The sequence below is a fragment of the Siphateles boraxobius genome, unplaced genomic scaffold (assembly GCF_051911475.1).
Source record: "Siphateles boraxobius isolate OS27281-9 unplaced genomic scaffold, OSU_SipBor_1 8, whole genome shotgun sequence".
NCBI classification, from domain to species: Eukaryota; Metazoa; Chordata; class Actinopteri; order Cypriniformes; family Leuciscidae; genus Siphateles; species Siphateles boraxobius.
In genome coordinates this window covers 35,839,518-35,850,649 of record NW_027509208.1, presented here as the reverse complement: position 1 = coordinate 35,850,649, position 11,132 = coordinate 35,839,518, and the positions used below count along the sequence as shown (strand labels likewise).

The window sequence follows — 11,132 nt, the reverse complement described above, 5'->3', positions numbered from 1 at the left end:
CCGCTCGGATTGCTTCATATGAGACCGCTTCAGCTTTGGCTTCGCGACTGAGTCCCGAGGTGGGCATGGCAACACCGGACCCTCCGAGTAACAGTTACTCCGACCTGCCGTCAGACCTTCACCCCGTGGTCGAACCTCAGTTTTCTACGGGCCGGAGTGCCCCTGGAACGAGCTTCGCGGCATGTTGTTGTAAGGACAGATGCCTCCTCCACGGGCTGGGGTGCCATGTGCAATGGACGTGCTGCCGCGGGCTCCTGGACAGGACCCCGTCGCCTCTGGCATGTCAATTGCCTCGAGTTGCTGGCCGTACGTCTTGCTTTGCACCGCTTCCGGGCCGTGCTCAAGAACCAACACGTACTAGTCCGCTCGGACAATACCGCCACTGTAGTGTACATCAACCATCAAGGTGGTCTACGCTCCCGCCGTATGTCGCAACTCGCTCGCCACCTCCCCATATGGAGTCAGAAGCATCTGAGGTCGCTTCATGCCATTTATATCCCCGGAGCCCTGAACTGTGCAGCCTACGAGCTCTCACGGCTTCAGCCACTCCCTGGAGAATGGCCACTCCATCCCCAGTCGGTCCAGCTGATTTGGGACCAGTTCGGGGACGCACAGATAGATCTGTTTGCCTCCCACGACTCGACCCATTGCGCCCAATTTTATTCCCTGACCGAGGGCACGCTCGGCACGGATGCTCTGGCGCACAGCTGGCCGCAGGGCCGCAAGTATGCGTTTCCCCCAGTGAGCCTTCTTGCACAGACCTTGCGCAAGGTCAGGGAGGGCGCGGAGCAGGTCATTCTGGTTGCGCCATACTGGCCCGCCCGGACCTGGTTCTCAGAACTAGTACTCCTCGCGACAGCACCTCCCTGGCCGATCCCTCTGAGGAAGAACCTTCTTCCTCAGGGACGGGGCCACCTATGGCACCCTCGTCCCGATCTCTAGAACCTCCACGTGTGGCTCCTCGAAGGGACGAGGCAGGTTTGAGTACCCTACCACCAGCGGTGGTGGCTACCATCACTTCCGCTAGGGCGTCGTCCACGTGACACGTCTATGCGTTGAAGTGGAACCTCTTCGTCAGCTGGTGCTCTTCTCACCAAGAAGACCCCTGGAGATGCTCGATCAGCGTTGTGCTTTCCTTCCTTCAACAGGGGCTGGAGCGAAGGCTGTCTCCCTCCACCCTGAAGGTCTACGTTGCCGCTATTGCCGCACACCATGATCTCATCGAAGGTAAGTCGGTGGGGAAGCACGACCTGGTTATCAGGTTCCTGAGAGGAGCGTGGAGACTAAATCCGCCTCGCCCTCCTTTCGTTCCCTCTTCGGACCTCTCAGTGGTTCTAACTGCCCTGAAGAGTGCTCCATTTGAGCCCCTGCAATCAGTCGAGCTTAAATTCCTGTCTATGAAGACAGCGCTCCTGGTTGCACTGGCCTCCATCAAGAGGGTAGGGGACCTGCACGCATTCTCCGTTGACGAAGCGTGCCTGGAGTTCGGGCCGGCTTACTCTCACGTGATCCTGAGACCCCGGCCTGGATACGTGCCCAAGGTTCCTACCGCTCCCTTCCGGGACCAGGTGGTGAACCTGCAAGCGCTGCCCCTGGAGGAGGCAGACCCAGCCTTGCACTGCTCTGTCCAGTACGCGCTCTCCGCGCCTATGTAGACAGGACACAGTGTTTCAGGACCTCAGACCAGCTCTTTGTCTGTTATGGTGGGAAGCTGAAGGGAAAGGCTCTCTCAAAGCAAAGGTTGTCTCACTGGATAGTGGACGCCATTGCTTTGGCATACCAGCAGCAAGGTCGACCGTGCCCCCTTGGTGTAACTGCCCACTCCACCCGGAGTGTGGCATCCTCTTGGGCTCTAGCGCATGGCGCCTCGCTAACAGACATCTGCAGAGCTGCAGGCTGGGCGACACCTAACACATTCGCCAGATTTTATAATCTCCGAGTGGAGCCAGTGTCCTCTCGTGTACTCGCTTCAACCAGCTAGTACCGGACCAGCTCAGGTGTCTTCGCTTGCTCGTCATTCCACTCCACGGACTGGATACGTGCGATATTCTCCTCAGGTGAGCTTCCCCGAAAGCCCTGAGCTCCTCCAGCACTCCTGACGTCGGCGCCAGTGTCTATTGCCTGCGTGTCGGCTAGGTGCCTCCCGTGTGCATGGTCCCTCCTCTGAGCGACCCCCACATGTGTATTTCCACTGTAAGCCTCTTTGAGCATGTGTCTTTCCCTTGGCAAGCCACCTTGCCACCCCTGGGGTTGAAATATTCCACCTGTGGCTGGACACCCCAGTGTTCTCCATATGTCTCCTTCGGGTCATATGTGTATTCTCTAAGTCCCCCCCTCTGGGTTGGCAGTAAATGCATATTTCCCCTAAACTTTGGGATATGCTCCCCAGTGTACCTTGGTATTCCTGTGCTAAATAGGAGTCCTTCGTCCGTGCCAGTCTCACGACAGGGATCTCAGATTTACGCAGGGCACTGGAAGACAGCTGAGAAGGTGGCGTGATTAGACTGGTAACCCCATTCGTCGTCATCCGACGTAACTCGGAGTGACAACGAAAGGGAACGTCTCGGTTACGTATGTAACCCTCGTTCCCTGAGTAGGGAACGGAGACTCATTCACAAATTGAGACCTTCATTCTGTTCATCAGAGAGGCTTCTAAAAGCTACAGACTTGATCACTTTGTTTCAAATGGAACTGTCCCATCCTGGAAGCAATTGGTGGCAACTGGAAACAAAAGTGGAAATATTCTGGAGAGACTTCCTTTTAGATATTGAAGGTAAATTAATGATTTGCTGAGTAACAGTATTTTGATTTAATTTGAGCTACTCTGAATTTTGCACAACCCTTCTTATCACAAATGGTATTGATTTTATGACCTTACTCTTTTATAGATGGTGTGTTTGAGTGTGGTGTTGGTGTCAACTGCTGGTGTTCAGCTCTGGAGCTGACAGAATACCAGCACTTGGTTTTTCGCCACCGCCAACGCTGAATTTCAATCATGAGACAGGGCGGAAGTACCCCAAGGCCAATACTTGCCTTGTAAAACTTAAACTACCCATCCAAAGCTCCTTTTCGGTGTTCACCAAGTACACGTGTGAGGGCATTATTCAAGCTCCCACGTTTGGACTGGCTTAAAGTTACCATTTAATACATACAGTATTTGGACTGCATGGAGTTTGATCGCTCTCGCAAAACAAACATAGAACAGGCAATAGAACAAAATGTTTTTCTTATTTTATTCGATGTCTATATAATCTATAAGTCTATTGATGTCGAGTATAAAGGGGAAGTTATCAAGTGTTTTCCAGTGTATAGAGTGGTGTGATGCCAATTACTTTCCAGTGCATAGAGTGGTAGAATGACAATTAATTTTTTATTTATTATTATTATTATTTTTTTGTCACTCAAGTGTACAGAGTGGTGTGATGTCAATTACTCTACAGTTTATAGAGTGGTATGATGCTAATCTCTTTCTAGCGTATAGAGTGGCGTGATGCCAATTTCTTTCCAGTGTATAGAGTGGCGTGATGCCGATTACTTTCCAGTGATGGAGTGGAGTGATGCCAATTACTTTCCAGTGATGGAGTGGAGTGATGCCAATTACTTTCCAGTGTTGTGATGTCAATTATTTTCCAGTGTATAGAGTGGTGTGACGCCAATTACTTTCCAGTGCATAGAGTGGCAGGATGCCAATTACTTTCCATTTTATACAGTGGCGTGAGGCCAACTACTTGATTGTGAATGTGTTTTTTGTATTGTATTGTGTTTGTTTTATATGTTTGTTGTTTCAGTGGCTGTATTCGTGAGCCCAAAATAAATTTCCCATCGGGACAATAAAGTATACAACAACAAAACGTACAAAATGTGAAAGCTTGGAATTTGTTTGACATCAAAGCAGGTTTGCCAATTTGTTGTGAGATTTACTTGGGCAGAGTGAGAGAGTGAGGCAGAGCCCAGAAGCATGAGAGTTGGCAACCCTGATAACCCATATTTAAAAAATGTTTTATATAAAATGTATATTTATTTGCAGCAGTTATGTTAACACCAATAATAAGAAATTTCTGTCATAAGAACAACTAATCAGCTGATGGACACCGCGTTGTCACTGGAACATCCCAGGTGAAGATAATGAATGTACCTTCTCACTCCAAAGTCCCCACTTCAAGGGCTGTTCCCTTTGAATGGAGTAGGCCATAGAAGGAGAAGGGATTCTCACTTCCATTTGGAATTTGCCCTCGAAGTACACTCGCTAAAATCGAGGGCTTGAGGGGGTGTCCAAATAAACTTCCCCCGTCCACTTTAGAATTGATTTTATTCTCCTGTTTGCAATCTGCTGCTCCACACTCCTGTCCTAGAGGAGGCGGTAATGCTCCTTTTTATTAGGTTGCCAATCAAATCAAAAGAAGATGGTGGCAGTCTGTGATTGATTAATTTAATTTAAAGGAGCGGGGGTTTGAAGCCAAGGTGGCTCTTGCAACTTTTCTGGATCACTGTAAAACTACATATTCACAAAGTGCCAGAATTTTCCTCACGGATAATGTATCCAGTGATGTTCTGCAACCGGTGTGTTACGGTGTTTATTCATTTTGTCATGTTTCTGGTTTGTGGTTTCTCTGTCTTTGGTCTTTTATTCAGTTTGTGCCTTGTTAATTGTAGTCTGTTATCCTAGTCATGTCATTATTAGGTCCCTTGTTTCAGGTGTGTTGTCTTGTTAGGTTGTATGGTCCAGCTCGGTGTTCGGATTTGCCCCAGCTGTGTCTTGTTCCCTCATCCCGTCTGTGTATTTAAATCCTGTCTGCTCTTTTGTTCGGGGTCAGTTATTGAATGTATGTTTTAATGTGCGTACCACGAGTATCTTGTCTGTTCTGTATCTGTAATTAAAGTCTACTGCTGCATTTAGATCCGCCTACTGCCTTTGCTTCCACGCAAATTCGTAACAGAATAACTGACCCCCTAGGATCTAGCAGCCATGCCTACCTGGAGTCCTGATGTCCAGATCCTCCGTCTTCGCCAGGAGAATCGCGCCATCGAGGATTATGTCGCAGAATTCCTCGAGCTGGCATATCTCGCGCAAATGAACACCCACGGCTTGAAGATCTTCTTCCGCGGAGGATTATCGGAACCACTCCGGTCTCTGATGCCCGAACCTGGTCCTCACGGATCTTTAGAATGGTACGTTGACCTGGCCCTGTTGTGGAGCGGTTCCCCGTTTACCGTGGGCGTGGAGGAGAAGCTGCGAGAGCCTGCGCTTAACGTCAGCCCGGTCGCGCCCGCGCTTCACTTCAGCTGCTCAGCCGAGACCACGCTCCACAAGCCTGCGCTTCACGTGAACCGAGTCGAGCCCGCTTTCCACGACATGCCTGAGCTTCTTCCTGCGAGAACGACATGCCTGAGCTTCTTCCTGCCGAGATCGACATGCCTGAGGCTGAGCTTCCGTCTTCCGAACCCGCACGTCGCTCCAGCCTCGACGAACCCGAGTCAAGTGAGTCAAGTGCCGCCGAGTCAAGTGAGACCGCGCTTCCCGAGTCAATTGCCGCCGAGTCAATTGCCGCCGAGTCAAGTGCCGCCGAGTCAAGTGAGTCAAGCGCCGCCGAGTCAAGTGAGTCAAGCGCCGCCGGGTCAAGTGAACCAAGTTCCGAGTCAAGTTCCGAGTCAAGTGAATCAAGTTCTGAGTCAAGTTCCGAGTCAAGTGAGTCAAGTGAGTCAAGTTCCGAGTCAAGTTCCGAGTCAAGTGAGTCAAGTTCCGAGTCAAGTGAGTCAAGTTCCGAGTCAAGTGAGTCAAGTTCCGAGTCAAGTGAGTCAAGTTCCGAGTCAAGTGAATCAAGTGCCAAGTCAAGTGAATCAAGTGCCAAGTCAAGTGAATCAAGTGCCAAGTCAAGTGAATCAAGTGCCAAGTCAAGTGAATCAAGTGCCAAGTCAAGTGAATCAAGTGCCAAGTCAAGTGAATCAAGTGCCAAGTCAAGTGAATCAAGTGCCAAGTCAAGTGAATCAAGTGTCAAGTCAAGTGAATCAAGTGCCGAGTCAAGTGAATCAAGTGCCGAGTCAAGTGAATCAAGTGCCGAGTCAAGTGAATCAAGTGCCGAGTCAAGTGAATCAAGTGCCAAGTGCCGAGTCAAGTGAGTCAAGTGAGTCTACCGAGTCAAGTGAGTCTACCGAGTCAAGTGAGTCAACCGAGTCAAGTGAGTCTGCCGAGTCAAGTGAGTCTGCCGAGTCAAGTGAGTCAAGTGAGTCTACTGAGTCAAGTACGTCCAGTAGTGAATCAAGCCCAGTGAAGCGTTGTCGCAGAAGGAGGAGGAGGACTCGTTTGCTTCGCCAGGCTACGGAGGGCGTTCCCAGACTCCTCGCCCTGCCGGCCCCGCCTCTGCGCCTCGCCCTGCCGGCCCCGCCTCTGCGCCTCGCCCTGCCGGCCCCGCCTCTGCGCCTCGCCCTGCCGGCCCCGCCTCTGCGCCTCGTCCTGCCTGCGCCCTTCAAGCTCCGGGAGGCCTGCCCGGAACCCATCTACCACCTGGAGGTTCCTCCCGAGGATTTCCCCAAGTATTTTTTGGGGGGGGGCAGAAGGTACTCCGTGAGGGCCATGGAGACGACGTCGACATGGTCCTCATCCTCGTCTGAGTCTGCTCCGACCTGGCCACCATCTCATCGTGCTCCGCCCTGGCCTTTGCCACGCCATGCTCCACCCTGGCCTTTGCCACGCAATGCTCCGCCCTGGCCTTCGCCTCGTCCTGCTCCGCCCTGGCCGCCGTCACGTCCTGCTCCGCCCTGGAGGCTTCCTGTTCCGGGCAAGCCACGCCCTCGTCAGCCTCCAGGGCACCCACCCTCCCGCCCCTATTTGATGTTCATTCGGCGCGGGGTCGCGCCTTATGGAAGGGGGGGATAATGTTACGGTGTTTATTCATTTTGTCATGTTTCTGGTTTGTGGTTTCTCTGTCTTTGGTCTTTTATTCAGTTTGTGCCTTGTTAATTGTAGTCTGTTATCCTAGTCATGTCATTATTAGGTCCCTTGTTTCAGGTGTGTTGTCTTGTTAGGTTGTATGGTCCCGCTCGGTGTTCGGATTTGCCCCAGCTGTGTCTTGTTCCCTCATCCCGTCTGTGTATTTAAATCCTGTCTGCTCTTTTGTTCGGGTCAGTTATTGAATGTATGTTTTAATGTGCGTACCACGAGTATCTTGTCTGTTCTGTATCTGTAATTAAAGTCTACTGCTGCATTTAGATCCGCCTACTGCCTTTGCTTCCACGCAAATTCGTAACACGGTGCTTGTAAGGTAACTATAGTGACAAATACTTTACGTTCGATTATGAAAGAATGAATGAATGCTACACGCATCTTTAAGCAACGTTAGTCCTATTTAATGATAAAAGCTATGGAAGCTTGATTCCGCTACTAAATGAAAAAGGTCATTGCGACCTTTTAACTTTTTTCCCCGTCATTGCGAGTTTACATCTCAGAATTCTGGGATAAACTCACAATTGCGTGTTAAGTCAGAATTGCAAGAGCGAAAAGTAGCTTTTTTATTTAGTAGCGGCGGAATCAAGCTTCCATAGTTTCCCGAGTTTTTATCACGCAATTCCAGTGCTTCAAGTCGGCAATATTCTCCATTTTAATCTGTACCGTACCCTCACTTTTTCTTGTGATCAGGTGTTGTGCCGAATTTTGACCCCCTGCCAAATTCTCACATGTTGACACTCGACCGCGCACAACGAAACATTAAATTAGTCTATTAATTGTATTCATCATGCGTTAGGACCTGAACTGAACGGATCAATTGTCTGCACTTGTACAACCTAAGGTCTTGTAACAATTAAGTTTGGAGTTATTACCACTCTTCCTGTTCTCAGTTATGCTTAAATTGATCTATAGAGATTGTAAATTTTACATTCCCATCAAAGAAAGCTGCTGTGTAGTGAGCGCACTCGCGCCGTTGTTCGGTGGCGCTGTCCCATCATCCACATGTTTGTAAAGCGCTTTGGGTGTACAGTAGTACACATGAAAGCGCTATATAAATGCCTAATTCGTAATTTTTTTTTTGAAAATTAGATGTAATATTTAGCTTCCATTGTATTATGCTAATTCCCTAGAATGGAAACCCTTGAGAGGAGCATACGATGGGCAGGAGGGAGGATTCTCCATCTTAATGATGCTGATGAACTTCTCCCATTAGTGAGTGAATTTATTCAACTTGTGCAAACAGCTTTGTCAACTGAAGAAGGTACTGACTTTGATTCATATAGTGGGCCATTTCTTACTAGTCAGTAAAACTTACCGGGACGGTATAGTTCAGCCCAAAAAAGTTAAATCGTTTCTTGCATTTTCATCATTTATTCATCTTTATGTCAATCAAACCCTGTATGACTTCTTTTTTTTTTCTGCATAACACAAGAACTATACCTGTAAGTAAATGTCATTGGGTGTGGTTTCATTGCAAGTTATAAAACAAAAATCCAAATTAAACCGAAAATAATCCATTTGTTTTACTAAATCCAGTAAGAAAAGGTGGACTTGTTTTCAACATGTTTAATTCACAGTAGTTTAAGTTGTTGGTGTTGTGAGATGTTAACCATGGCAGTTTAAGTTAGTCTTAAAAAGACATGAGATGTGTCCAAAATCGCCTACTTCCATACAATATAGTAGGGAAAATCAGTATGTGTCTTGAATAGAATGTCCGAAACCTCAGAATGCAAAAAAACAAATGACAAATACCCGGATGGTTTACTGCTTTCACCAATTTTTGTCAGTATGCATTGGATGGACCCTATTCTATCCCATTATTCCACGGTAGCTGAACAGCTCCCAAATTCAAAAAGTGAAGAAATTAAAAATAGCCGAAAACTGTAGACGGTTGGGACTTTTCTAGCATAAGTTATAAAGGTAACAAGAAGTATAGTCCTTGTGATTAAATTGCCTGTTTGACAACGCACAAGTACCTTATTTTGTAAGATGTTATTAATAATGTTACCAGTCAAAGAGCATACGGGTCGCATGACAATGAAAACATGGCGTATGTAGCATGTCTGAAATGTATTCATTCCACACATACACTCATTCACACACACACAACACACACATACATACACACACATTTTGTGTCTCTGCATGTCATGTTTGAGTTGTGTATCATTATTGTGTGTTTATCTCTGCGTGAGTGTGTGATGCTGCGCTGCATCTCCAGCCCTTTCACTACACCCAGTAGCCCGGGAAGGGGGGTGCCGCGGGGGCTCAACCCCCCTCGTTATAGCATCAGCAGCCCCTGGTGGGGGGCTGTGGACTAACATAATATTGTACTTAAAAACGTGATTTAAAAAAAATTATTTCGCTCATTCCACTCAGGCTCGCTCCTCAACACAGAATGGCCTGCTGGAATAAGTTTTTTTTATAAGACTAAGTTTTTTTCTAGCTGACTAGTAGTTGTTCATTTAAGCCATTAGTGGACAAACCACGCCTTTATATTAATTGAATTACTTAAATAGGCTGTATACAGGATAATGAGCGTTTACGTAATATAGCCGCACTCAAACGCACGACCGCACGAATGAAGCTTGCCACAAAGAACCAACAAAAGTAATGTTTATGAATGTGTCAAAAATAGCAAGGAGACATTTAATTTTTTATTAATAAACTGATGTTTTCTGTGTCGCTGCAAAAATTAAGTTGACGATGCGGACTCGCCATGAACGCCAGAGAGAAATTCACATTTCATATGGATTACATAATCAGAGAGTAGCCTATTTCTTTTCGTTTTGAATAGTTTCGTTTAAAAGTAGACATTTCAAGCTTTCTATAATAGATAACCTATATTTCTCAAATCTGTGAGGCACAAGCTGAGTTTCGCCTCCAGTTCAAGTGCAATGCAAGTGATCGAGCCGCGCCTTATTACATTGTCTGCTATATATTTGCTTTAGAATTAAGATACAATTTATACAAAATGAAAATCTTTTAAAAAGAGTCTTTCTACAAAACAAAACTCAATGAAGTTGTCAAAATCATGTCTTACCCACTCCATATCTCCAGACATATTGCGCATTGCATGATGCATCATATCTTTCTCATGCTGCATGCTCACTTTCATGATCAACATTGATTAAATAAAAATAAAAAAAACATTAGCCTACAATATTTAAACATAAATATGAAACTAAATATGCATGTTTTCTGTAATGGCTATAACACATATACAGTACAGAGAAATTTCATGTCTTGTCGTCAGCCACAACATAATGACGTCACAGTCCTGATGTGAGGCAAGATAAAGATAACGATAAGGGGGTTCCAAGATGGCAGCCGAGGAAGTTTGTAACTGCTGAGCTCCCGCACAAAAGTTCTAATTTGGTGGCAATTCCAGAAAAACTGCATTCCTCTGATGTCGGATTATTTCCTATTTCTTTGAGAACAACCTAATGTAACCGCCTGAGAGGAAAAGGATGCACAAGAGCAAGAAGAACATCATCCCTGATGCACAACTAAGTAACGCTCTGATAGCCTCGTGTCACGAGTATGCTAGCACTGTGTCTACAGTAGAGGTCTCCACGTCGGAGGAAAACTTTACCCCGCTGCCTGTGACTCCATGTGATTCCTCAGCAGCAAAAAAGGCTCTCTTTAATGCAAAACACGAGCACACATCCCAAGACAACATCGTCATTACTACCCTTTCCCAGCTTATTAAGGAGCAGGCTGACTCCATAAAAATTTTGGTGATTGAAAACTCCAAGAAAATTTATGGAAACGCATTGAAAATTGAAGGGCTAAAGAAAACCGTGGACTTTGTATACAGTGAAATAAAAGAAACCAACGGCGAGTCAAGAATGTTGATGGCCAGCTTAAAGAGGAAGAAAAAAAAGTGGCGCCACTCCTAACTCGCGTGTGTGAACTCGAGACTTACCCAAAACACGGCAGAAAACGTGAAGGAAAAGGTTACAGAGCTTTCCCGGAGTATTCTGCCAGATGACAAATTGACACCAGCGATCGACATTGCCCATCGCATTGGGAAACTAACACCAGCCAGCTCTCGGCCGAGAGCAATCATCATCAGATTTTCCCAGAGATCCTACAGAGATGCTCTATGGAAAGCGGCAAAAAATCACCCAGTCATGCATGATAACAAGCTTCGCTTTGTCGAAGATCTCCCTCAACCTGTCAAGGA

The 11,132-nt window shown here is 46.9% G+C and overlaps 1 protein-coding gene across 2 annotated transcripts in view; it reads left to right on the top strand.

Moving 5' to 3' along the window:
- The first annotated feature begins 8,071 nt into the window (after positions 1 to 8,071).
- olfcb1 (olfactory receptor C family, b1) overlaps positions 8,072 to 11,132 on the top strand; it is a 90,299-nt gene continuing 87,238 nt past the window's right edge. For both annotated transcript variants that reach the window (XR_013200068.1, XM_077221193.1), the window contains exon 1: positions 8,072 to 8,155. The gene's annotated coding sequence lies outside the window, so the exon portion shown is untranslated. The remainder of the gene's footprint in view (positions 8,156 to 11,132) is intronic.